The sequence below is a fragment of the Eretmochelys imbricata genome, chromosome 7, assembly GCF_965152235.1.
Source record: "Eretmochelys imbricata isolate rEreImb1 chromosome 7, rEreImb1.hap1, whole genome shotgun sequence".
Classification (NCBI taxonomy): domain Eukaryota; kingdom Metazoa; phylum Chordata; order Testudines; family Cheloniidae; genus Eretmochelys; species Eretmochelys imbricata.
Genome location: NC_135578.1, coordinates 23,288,104 through 23,300,285, shown reverse-complemented (window position 1 = coordinate 23,300,285; position 12,182 = coordinate 23,288,104). Strand labels below are relative to the sequence as shown.

Below are 12,182 nucleotides of genomic sequence, written 5' to 3'. Positions count from 1 at the left end.
TGATCTAAAAGAGAGGAGAGTTCTTCAGAACCACATACGAAGACAAATGGTACTTGAAATTAATCTGAATGAAGCTGATACATGCAGAAGACCAAGACATATGGAAGCAGCAGTGACTATTACATCCATACTGAGGGAATCAATTATAAAATTAAGCCGAGGAAATCAAGAGATCCCCTCCAGAACAAGTACGCAGCCTTCCATTTACTGTTTCATCCATTACTTTCTGAAAGAAATGTTGAAGCACATTCAGAAAGAATATCAAAAAGGCTTCCTGAAGTAATTTCCCACTTAGCCTGAAAATGGTAAATCAACTATTAGAGAGTGTATCCTTCTGGTGATGACACACTGCTCAAAGACACGGCCCTCTAATAAGAGAAATTAAATAGAAACTAGTTGTCACCTAAAGACATACGGGGGCGGGAGGAGGGTTGACGAAAGATGGGAATTATGTTGCAAGATAAGAAACAACAAACGAGAACAATAAAATAAAGCAACAGACATTTACTAAGTCAGAAAAAATAACTGACAATGAAGATAACTAGTGAAAAAAGTCTCTGTGATGACAGCCAGAGATAAGAAAAAGCAACTAGGCTAGCAACAAAGTATCAGAGAAGAAAAAATAGTAAAACGGTGTAAGCTAAATTTGGAGGCAGCAGCATTCATCCATAATCAGCAGATTGACAGGAGATCAGCTATTTAAAGATGCTCTTAAAATGAGGACTTTAGTTAGGGATACACATTATCTGATTCCTACTTTAAAAACCCAAATCCAAGACATCCCTAGCAAAGTAAAGTTACTTTAGAACTTTGGGGAAACCTGAATAGCTGGCAAAAAAAAGTAATAATTTATTATTGCCATTACTTGGAGCTTGTAGAATGAGCACTTAGCCAAAGATATCAGCCAGGGAGACCCTGAAGCCAGCAGTGTGTGTCCAGCCAACTAGCGACCAGATATTAGAGTGGACTCCACAAGTCAGCAGAGACCTTTATCTAATAACTTGATTTATTTGTGCATCCCACACATTACCCAAGCTAAGACTCTTATCTGTCTAGTTCTTATATCTTGCCCATCATGATAGTATTTCAATGCCTCACCAGAAAGACATCCTCATGACGACCTATAGGCAGCAGCATTACTTGGTAAACCACAATAAAATTTCCACTAGCTGAGCTGGTAGGAGATGTGCTTAGCCCATATAAGACAGAAGCAACTCTGTGTCACGTATGTCTCTTAACGGGACAATGTCAAGGTTAGTAAGCCAAATATGTGACCTACTTTAAAAATGACAATGTCTCCAAAAAAACCTCATTGTGTTTTTTTTAGATTTTTTTTAAAAAATTAGTGATCTTAAAAACCAAATTGAATTTCTCTCTTCCAGTTCCTCTATTAATTTATTTTGTTTATTGTCATTTCTTTGGATGTATAGTATGAATAAAAAGGAAATCCCATTTAGGGTTCTAAGCATAAGAGACCAGAAAAGAAATAGAATTAAATAGTAATTTAACCCAGCAGCCAGGAGAATCCACCCCCAATAAAACACATTTTCAAACTCATTAAGTTTTAAAATAATACACTGGACTTGATTCCAACCCTACTATAACAAAACAATGTGTTGTTGATTTTTTGTACTGCAGTTTAAAGAAAGTGGAAGGCTGAAGGCTAGTCCCTACAACTGCTATATGCTGGTGTCTTGCATTCCTAGGCAAAGGTGCTAGAGCAGAAATAAAACTAAATTTCTTAAATACACATTTGTTGTAGAATGCTGCTACGATCCAGTCTATTGTAAAAATACTCTGTTATCTGCACACAACACATGGATCAGTCTTTATGACTTCTATTGCAGTACAGAGGGAACAGCCCATCTCTCACAAGAAGCAAATCCATCCAGGTCTTGACCACATATGCTGTTATAGATCTCCATATAAGCCACGGGTACTCAAACTGGGGGTCGCAAGGTTATTTCATGGAGGGTCACAAGCAGTCAGCCTCCACCCCAAACCCTGCTTTGCCTCCAGCATTTATAATGGTGTTAAATATATAAACAAGTGTTTTTAATTTTTAAAGGGGGGGGGGTCGCACTCAGAGGCTTCCTATGTGAAACGGGTCACCAGTACAATAGTTTGAGAACCACGGATATAAACAAACTCACAGATTAAGGCTCTGCTCATACAGTTTGTTGCATGTTGATGGTCCATGCTCAAAGACCTCAGTGAAATCAATGGGGTTCTGTAAAGACGCAGCTGTTCACCCATGCACAACTAATTGTGGGATCAGGACCTAAGAAAGTCAATTCTCTCCACTGCACGTCAGTTGTATGTCATTCTAAATAGGGTAGCAAGGACAGGGTTATGTCTAGAAAAATCATTTAGGCCAGGGGTTTTCAAACTGGGGGTTGGGACCCCTCAGGGGGTCGCAAGGTTACTACATGGAGGGTCATGAGTTGTCAGCCTCCACCCCAAACCCCGCTTCACTGCCACCATTGAAATGGTGTTAAATATACTTTAAAGTGTTTTTAATTTATAAGGGGGTCACACTCGGAGACCTGCTATGTGAAAGGAGTCACCCGTACAAAAGTTTGAGAACCACTGATTTAGGCCTCTCTTTTTAACGTCTCAATTCCAAGAGTTGATTACCATTTTATTACATACACAGTACACATTTTTAGAACAACTGGATTATAAACTCTACACACTAATCTGATTTGCAATTTTAGTATGGGTGAAAAGGGTGAACCAAAAAGTATCTCCAGCTACTAATTGGGAGAATCTGAGCTATTTTTTTTTTCAAATGGGTGAAAAACAAGAAAATTAGAGGTTTATTTTATTTTATTTTGGCAGGCAGCAACTTAATATGGCGCCAAATCAGATTTTTGCTACAATCACTATCAATGTAAAGCTGCAGATCACTTGGCCCCAAACATAGTAAAAATGTCACTAATCTGCACTAATCTCCTGGGGAGGGAGAAAAAAGGAAAAAGGCCTGGGTCCGAGTATGAACCAGTGAAGAGATTTTGCATGCCACTTGAGCACAGAGCATAAGTATGGATTCTGACTCCTTGCTTCTTTAAGTTACTGTGTCCTTTTTTCTGTTTGTGGTAATCTTTTTAGCTGACTTTGCGCAAACAGTACAACTCCTGTTCACAGGCAGCGAAAGGAAGCAGAAATGCCAAAATAAAATAATTGTAGGCCATGGGCTATAATTTGATTTCATGCTTACAAGGAAATGAAAGCGGACTTCCTTAAACATATTTTTTTAAATATGCTTTTTACCATGTTAGGATTTCCTCTAGCACAGAAGAGAAAATGGGATTGCAGAAAATGTGCCGTTCTCAAGTATCATTGCTACTCAGGGGCAAAGCTCTGTTTTAATGTGCACTTCCCATTCTGTGGAAGAGGAAATTCTTCAATTAATAAACCGGGTGGACTGAGGCGAGTTTTTAAGGTTTAATCAATTTCATCTGCACTTAGAATAAAAAGACTGACTATTCTACTATATTTTCTCCCCTTTTCAAAAAATAATAAAATGAATGTTTTATTTTAAATTCTTTGAGGTTAGTATCTCCTGTTTCAGGAAATATTGTCTATTTCATGCAGCGAGTATGAAACTTCCCCCTCTCACCAACCAACCCTCATTTTTCTTTGTTAAGAATCCTTATTCAAAAAAACACTCAATGATTCTCTGTTTTCATATACAGTAACACCTGGGGAGATGCTATGAGTTATACAGGATTTTGGTAGGTACCTTGGGGGGAGGTAGTGGGGTTAGTGAGGAAGATGTTTTGCAGGATATGGAATCTTTCAGAAGCCAATGTTAAAGGGAGGGGGGACTGGAGTGCATGAATTACTCATGAAGAAACGCTCTGTAAAGCAATTCAAATCATGTACCAAAACGGATACCAGAGCTTTGGTTAGACAACACTTTGAAAAGTACAGGAACTCTCACTAAAGTTCAAGGATCCCACCACTGTTTTCCAGGGATGCCAGTCCAGATGGTTTACCAGCTGGAAGTCATGAACAGGGAACTGCATGAGAGCCTTGCACTCAGAAATTGATTTATATGATGTTTCTAGGTACCCAGGGACAGCTCAACTTTGCAAAACGTATGGTCACATTGCCAATACATCAAAGGATGCCCCAAATTTCTCTAAAGATGTATTAAAACTTACAAAATATAATACAATCATCCTTGATCAACAGAGATTGCTTGTTGCCTGAATTTACCACCAATAAAAACTTGTGGTTGGATAAGCTCTTTTCTAACCCTACAACTATAAAGAGAGGGCAGTAGTTGCCTTAAGCCCCCGCACTTCCAGGGAATCCACATCTGATCCACCAAATAGAGTTCTGTCCTTCGGTTACCCATCCATGTTCCTGGATTACTCTGGCACCAGTTCCCATCCTCCTGTTCTATGTAGAGAGGTTTCCAGAAGCCAATGCACATCAGAAATAGGTGTAACAAAGGGTGTAGTTGCTACAACCAAAGAGAATTTCAAGAAAAGAGCTGGTGGCCAGAGATGGGAGAATCTGTTCATAGGTGGTGAGAGCGCTAGCCAGAGCTCTTCATATATTATTTTGCAGAAGGCTTCACAAAACAAGACCAAGACCTGGCACATATTTGAGGGCTTGCGGGCTGTACAATGTGCACCTCTGCTCTAAAGACAAAAATAGAGACTAATGTGGGACCCTTTGTGAATGCGTTTTCTCTTACTATAAAGTTATCCAAAGCCCTTCTTGTTTAAACATGCACATAGTAAACGTCAGCAGCTGAAGGCAAATGGCACTGGGTAAGGTCTGGGCTTTGTACAGATGCATGTAAGGAACAGAATAGATCTCCTGAGGGCTTGCTATTGCTTTTGCAAAAGCACCTGCAGGAATTCTTAAATAACTGTATAAAGTTTTTATAAGATCATTTTTCAGTTTTGACGGCTGACTTCAAGCCTACAAAAAGAAAAGGAGTACTTGTGGCACCTTAGAGACTAACAAATTTATTAGAGCATAAGCTTTCGTGAGCTACAGCTCACTTCATCGGATGCATACAGTGGAAAATACAGTGGGGAGATTTATATACACACAGAACATGAAACAATGGGTGTTACCACACACACTGTAATGAGAGTGATCACTTAAGGTGAGCTATTATTATTTTTGCAAATACAGACTAACACAGCTGCTACTCTGAAACTTGTTCAAACCTACAGTGGTCTTGTCATAGTAACTAACCTTGTAAGAGAGAGAAATTATTTTTGAAAGAGTTCAGGCCTGAAGGGTCATTTCAGGGGCACAAAAGCTATACCATCCACAACCAATCAAGAATTATAGGTATGAACCACAGAACTTTCTACGCCAGCATGATCAGCACGAACTACAAAAGGTCATGTGTTTAGATCCACAGAGGAGGATTAATGTTACACTGCTCAATGTGACACCAATTGGCCAGTCAGAAGCAGCATGAACAGCACTCTAATGGGAACTCCAAAAGCGCCAAGGTGTGATGGATTTGAAGTTATCCTTTAATAATTCACTAACACTGTATGCTGACCTGGTTATTAGCTCGTTTGCTATATGAATACATTAGTTTAGTTTAACAGGAGGGGCTGTTTGGAAAAACAAGCAGGAAAGGAAAGAATGGCTCATGATAAACACTTAATGCCAGGAAAGGAAAAGGCCCAGGAACATAAGAAAGCAAAGGAACTATATAGTTTGGTTTTAAAAGAGACTCTCTCTCAAGAGAGGGGGTAGTTTTTTGATGGAACCAGATAGACAAAGGCACCTGCAGGGGTTGACTAAAGAACTTAGGCTTGCGTAGGATACCACCAGGGAATGGTAGGCCTTTAGGTAATAGACACATATGCAGACAGTTAGTTGTTTTCAAATTCTTTCTTTAAATGCTTTGCTCCTACTGCAAAATAAACACCACTTTGGTTTTAAGAAAGCTGTCTTGTCCCCGTATACTACTGGTCACCAAATCCCAAAGGGAAGAATTGCAGGTGCTTGAACTCAGATTGACCTGTTGGGTACAAATGCTTGATACACAGGGTGCTGTAGCCGAGGGCCCATTCTAAGAGCTAGTCTGCACTAGAAGTGCTACATCTGCGCAGCTGCATCAGAGAGGCAGAAGCTATGTCGGCGGGAGAGCATCTCCCACCAACATAGCACCAGTGTAGACAGCACTTAGGTTGCTGTACCTTGTGTCTCTCGGGGGGGAGGGGTGGCTTTTTCACACCCCAAGCGACATAAATTATATCAGCATAAGCAGTCGTGTAGACCTGCCCTAAGATGGGGAGAGAATTGTGGAGTTCACCATGAGATAGCTAAAGGCATGAGGCCTGACAGCTGAGAAAGTGCATTCAGAGACAAGAAGGGGGAGAGACATGAAGCTAGTCCTGTAACCATGATATGAAGCTTTAAAATTAAACCTTAGACTTAATCTCTCTATTCACATTACTTTAGAACAGCAGTTCTCAAACTCTGGGTCAGGACCCCGTTTCAACAGGGTCGCCAGGGCTGGCGTTAGACTTGCTGATGCCTGGGGCTGAGGATGAAGCTGAAGCCCAAGGCCCACCGCCTAGGGCCGAAGCCTGAGGGCTTCAGGCCCCCTGCCTGGGGCTGAAACTCTTGGGATTCGGCTTTGGCCGGCTTAGGCTTCGGTCCCCCCTTCTGGAGTTGCATAATAATTTTTGTTATCAGAAGGGGGTTGCAGTACAATGAAGTTTGAGAACCCCTGCTTTAGACGCCTCAGTGATGAACAGTAGTCAAAAAAGCATTCAGAGCCCAGATAGGTAACCCAGTGATGGCGGTTAGCAAAGCTTTTAGGATTCCCAATCCTGATATCTTTTGATCAGCAAAAACAAGTGCGCATGCAAGCCTATTTAGGTACCTACAGGGCCTCTAACACCAAAGTATCCAAGTACCCTCTAAGTATTAAAAAAATATATAATGTATATCTTCCTTCTCAACCTGTATGGGCAATAGCTTATTTATTTTATAGGATTTTCTTGTTTATGTCTGTTTGCATGTGAAGAACTTATGAAGGGAAGGTAAATTGGAGAACAGAATTTTGCATTTGTAAGTAAGGTCCACCGTCAATTTTAAGTCCTATAGGAGTGAGTTTCACAGTCCAGGTTCTATAGCCTGTGAGGAAGAATAAAGGAAGGAACAGGACCATAGTCAGGGCTCCAACAAAAATGCAAAACACCGTCTAGTAAGAGAAAAAAAGGTTTTTGTAATCAGAGAGGCTGCCATCTATTTTATTTTGATCCTGCAAGTTAGTGCTTTATCTTACTTTTTATCATAATGCTTAGTGTTATTTCATCTCCTTCTTATAGAGAAGGGAGTCTTGCAGTAGAGAGGACGCAATGTATTGTAGACGAGTCCAAATTCTAAAGCTACCTGGCAAGGTTCAGGAAGGTGGCATTATGATAATCTGAAGAGACTCATAGATCACAAATGTGTTAAAAATTATGAAGGGAAGGAGAACCAGGAAAGCTATTCACGCTCATGAAAGGCTCCCAAAAAGAAGTCACCATCTAAAAAATGAAAGAAAACTAAAAGTAAACTCAGCAGAATTCCTTCATGAAAAGAGTAAAATTAGCATATTGAATAAGCTGCCAACTAAGGCCATTGAGGCAAGTCATGAAAATGACCTCAGGATACAATCAGACGTTTTTCTGCGTAGAGAGAGAAAGAGGTTGAAGGATATAGAGCAGGTCACATTTCAGTTCAGAAGCAACAGGAAATAATTCCACTATGTAGTGGCACTGAAAACAGCTGCCCCAAAACCAGCATGCCAAGAAACTCTGAACTTCACTAAATGTGATACAGTAGCAGTTCTAGTTCTGTTTTGAAAAAAGCAAGGAGGTAAGTTTAGAGGTTAAAGATAAGCCAAAGTACACTTGTACTTTTTGGCTGTAATGGACTTTCCTTCCCATCCTCACCCCACTCCTTCAATTCCATGCACAAATCTCTGTTCATATTGCCTCAGTCTGTGTATCATGAGTCACATAGGAAATCTGTTTTGATTTCTTGAAGTTGAAGTAGGGAAGAAGTGTTTTTCAAAACAAAAATTTAAAGTTACAACAGAAATCGTTTTAGAAAACAAAACAAGCCACCATAAAACTATAAAGCACAGCTGGAATTCTGATGAACTGAGCTCATGATGAAAAGGAGGGGCCAAATTTACAGGAACAAATCAAACACTGAATATTACAAATAGGATGCTCAGAGATTATTACAAAGACACATTTGGTGGCCCTTGAAACCAACCTTGCATGCATCCTGAAAGCAATTAAATCTCAGTGTTTCCAAGTTATGTCTGGTGTCTCCGTAGATTTATCAGAAACTATATATAACCTATTGCTTCTTTCTCAACACTGTCAAAAATAATACATGGCATAATATTTCTCATTTCCCGTGGAATTGTATTCTGTCTATGGGTCAAATCCCGCAGTCCTTATCAGGAGAAATGCTCACTGCCTTATCAGGAAAAACTCACCACAGTAAGCACTGCACACTCAGGCCCTATCCCTGTATCGCTACTCAGGATGATTATAATGTGAATAACTTTTAGTTTAAAATGTTCTTGTGCACATGAATTAAGTCAGGAACCACTAGATTTTCTAAAACTATCTGTTCAAATTGCTAATTTGTCTGCATTAGATTATTTGCAATACCCACTTAGAAGATCAAGAAATCATTTCTCTTTATTGGCTTTGTCTTTTCTATTTAAAGATTTTCTTCCTCCATCTTGTTTTTCTACTGGGATAAAAGCTAAGTGCAACTGCTTTTTGTTTACTTCTGCTTGTGCAAGAGCAACACTAATGAGGGGAACAGCAATATGCAAAGCTAAGAAAATAATATTCCTTAGTTAATGTTTTGCTGTTTATTAGAGCAAAGGAAATTTTTTTTTTAAGTGTGTCAGACCGAGGTAGTTACTCTTTTTTCCTCCACTCCAATTGTTGGAATGGAGGATTTATTAAAAAAAGATTTTTAGGCTCTGTGTAGCTTGAAAAAACTTGTCTCTCTCGCTAACAGAAGCTGGTCCAACAAATTATATTACTTTGCCCAACTTCTCTCTCTAATATCCTGGGACCGACATGCCTACAAAAACACTGCATACTTAGACTCAAAGACATTTCCACCTAGATATTTTTAAGTCCTAAATTTTTGCTGTTGTATAATAGTTGCATATTCATCAATTATCCAGAAAAGGTAGTAAATAGTCAGATGGCAAAATTTGCAAAGAATATAATATATTTAGATTAGTAAAGACAAGAGAGGATTATGAGGAACTTCACAAGGACCTTGGAGAGCTGAGTGACTGGGCAACGTGATGGCAAATGAAATTCAGTATTGTCAAGGTAATGTTTACTTTATTTTTTCCGTGTACTATTTGTGCACACTGGTTTCTAAATTAACCATAATCGCTAGGGAAAGAGACTTGTGGGCAGTTCAATGAAAACCACGGCACAATGTTCAGCCGCAGTCCAAAAATCAAACAAAATGTTAGAATGTATGAGTGGTGAGACAGAAAATACTGAAAGTATTCAATAAATGGTACATCCTCAACTGTGGAACTCATTCCCACTCGACGTCGAGGCCAATAATTTAGTGAAATGGGTTAGATATTTATATGAATAATAGAAACATTCACAGTTAAATGAAGCAGGATAAAACATTTCAGACAAGATAAAACCACTCATACTTCAGGGCATGAACTAAACACTAACTGGTGGGCCTTAGGAAGAAACCGACACTATGGTTAGTTATTCTACAGTTGTCCATTATTGGGTTTCTTGTACCTTCCTCGGAGGCATGTGATTTCGGCCCCTGCCAGAGACAGGATACTGAACTAAATAAATCATTACTTTGATCTAGTATTCCAATTCCAGTGAGATACTCCAAGGGGCTCCTAGGCGCTAGTGCAATACAAATAATAAATAATTAACAAGCTTTTATCAATCTCCGACATCTAGATTCACATTCAGGGCATGAAAAATTGTCAACAATTCTCTGTGCAGTTTGACCTGAGACAAACCACCTGTGGGGAAGTGGGGATTTGCAATAGATTTGCCTCCCCTTTCCCTTGAACAATAGGGTTTTTTAAGCCCAGAAGCGTGGTTTTATGAAGTATATAGTGATCAGCTGCAGTGTACTCAAGAGCTGTTTATTCCCATTGCAGCTGGATTGAAGGTGCAAAGAATGAACATATACTCCGATTTTGCCTTCTCCCATAGAAGATATTCCATATCCAGTATCCCCAGGAGTTGTCCTGTGACCTGTTGAATTGGTATTGAATATTCAAAATGCAGTGTGATTAGTTCAAGTGTTGATCTTTTTGTTGGGAAATATTTTGCTTTGGTATCAAGGCCGCTTGTGCCTTGCATTGGAGAATTAAATGTAATCCAGTATTTAAACTTGGGCCTTACACGGCTTAGCATAAATGGTCCCTGCAACTCAGTAAAGTTTTAATAATAAATTCTGAAATGAAACAGGTTGGAAAGACTAGATTTAAGAAATTTTATGGTCTTGAATTATATCAGCTTTCTGCATAAGTTTGCACAGGGCAAAAAAGGTAAGTTATTATATGTATACCATCAAGAGTACTAAGATGTTTTACAGAGAGATACAAAAATAAGGCCCATGACCTAAATTGATTACAGTGTAGACAGACTATATAAATAGGCAGGCCAGAGACAATCAGGACCTAGGCATGTGTTTTCATGGTGAAAATGGATAAGCATGGATGGATAGATTTTAGAAGACAATCCAGAGGGATTTCATAATGGCATTAATGTGGGAGGTGGGGAAAAAGAGTAACCAATGACACCAAGGCGCTACGCCTAAGAAACAGGGAGGACACAAGAGTTGCCAACAATAGAAAAAAGATCTAGCATCCAAAAGAGATTTGAGAAACAATGGTCTTGAATTTAAGGCACTGTACTGGCATGCATGAGACCAGGGTTCCTTTCCTAGCTCTTCCACAGACTTCATATGTAACCTCAGGCTAACTGCTTGATCTCAGAGACTCAGTTCATCATCTGTAAAATGGAGATAATACTTCCCCCTACCTCACAGAAATGTTATAAGAATAAATTAAGTTAAGGTTTCTGAGGTGCTCTGCTAATAATATCAGCAGCACCACAGAGAAGTCTATATATGTATACAATAAAAAGCCCCTGCACACAGCTACAACCATAACCCAACCCCAACCCCCTCCAGCAAGGTCTTGGTTTTGCTGTTGGTAAGTTACCTTGCTGAGAAGCTAGGATCTCAGGGCTGCAACCCAAAGAATAACTCGTACTTCATAAAGAACTATAACCATTAAAAAAGAGAGAGAAAAGAGGAGCTTTTAAGGTAAGTGAAATAATGGGCCCATCACTATGGATATCGTTTCTACGGTCATTTTAGGGAAAGAAGGGAGTGGTATGCGAACTGGACACCTTGTGTGTGCATGCACACATCTTCTCTCAGCTCAGCAGTTAGTTGTCCCTGCTAGTGATTTGTAATTTCGGCTGTTTCTACTTAACATTGTGTGTTTTTCATGACAGCATAAGTGCAAAAGAGGCTTTCCCCAATCTAAGGTGTTTTTTTTTTAATCTGCATACTTCTATAATTATTTAAACCAACTATTATGAATCTATATAATTCCACTATGTGGACTCTGGGAGGGGAACGGACAGGCACCTGCTTTACCCATGTAAAGAGGTTCAGGACATGGCATCCTCTACCAATGTATTTCATACGTTTTGTCTCTATTTTTACAAAAAGAACAGGAGTACTTGTTGCACCTTAGAGACTAACAAATTTATTAGAGCATAAGCTTTCGTGGGTGACAGCCCACTTCATCAGATTCATAGAATGGAACATATAGTAAGAAGATATATATATACATACAGAGAAGGTGGAAGTTGCCATACAAACTGTAAGAGGCTAATTAATTAAGATGAGCTATTATCAGCAGGAGAAAAAAAAACTTTTGTAGTGATAATCAAGATGGCCCATTTAGACAGTTGACAAGAAGGTATGAGGATACTTAAGATAGGGAAATATATTCAATATGTGTAATGACCCAGCCACTCCCAGTCTCTATTCAAATCCAAGTTAATGGTATTTAGTTTGCATATTAATTCCAGCTCAGTAAAATGAAAGTGACTTGTATGACAAGTAGACTCTTCATAGCT

General features: G+C 39.3%; 1 protein-coding gene across 2 annotated transcripts in view; it reads right to left on the bottom strand.

The window, feature by feature from the left end:
• The window catches only part of EEFSEC (eukaryotic elongation factor, selenocysteine-tRNA specific), a 167,420-nt gene that overhangs the window by 129,337 nt on the left and 25,901 nt on the right, over positions 1-12,182 (bottom strand). The gene's annotated exons all lie outside the window — the stretch shown is intronic.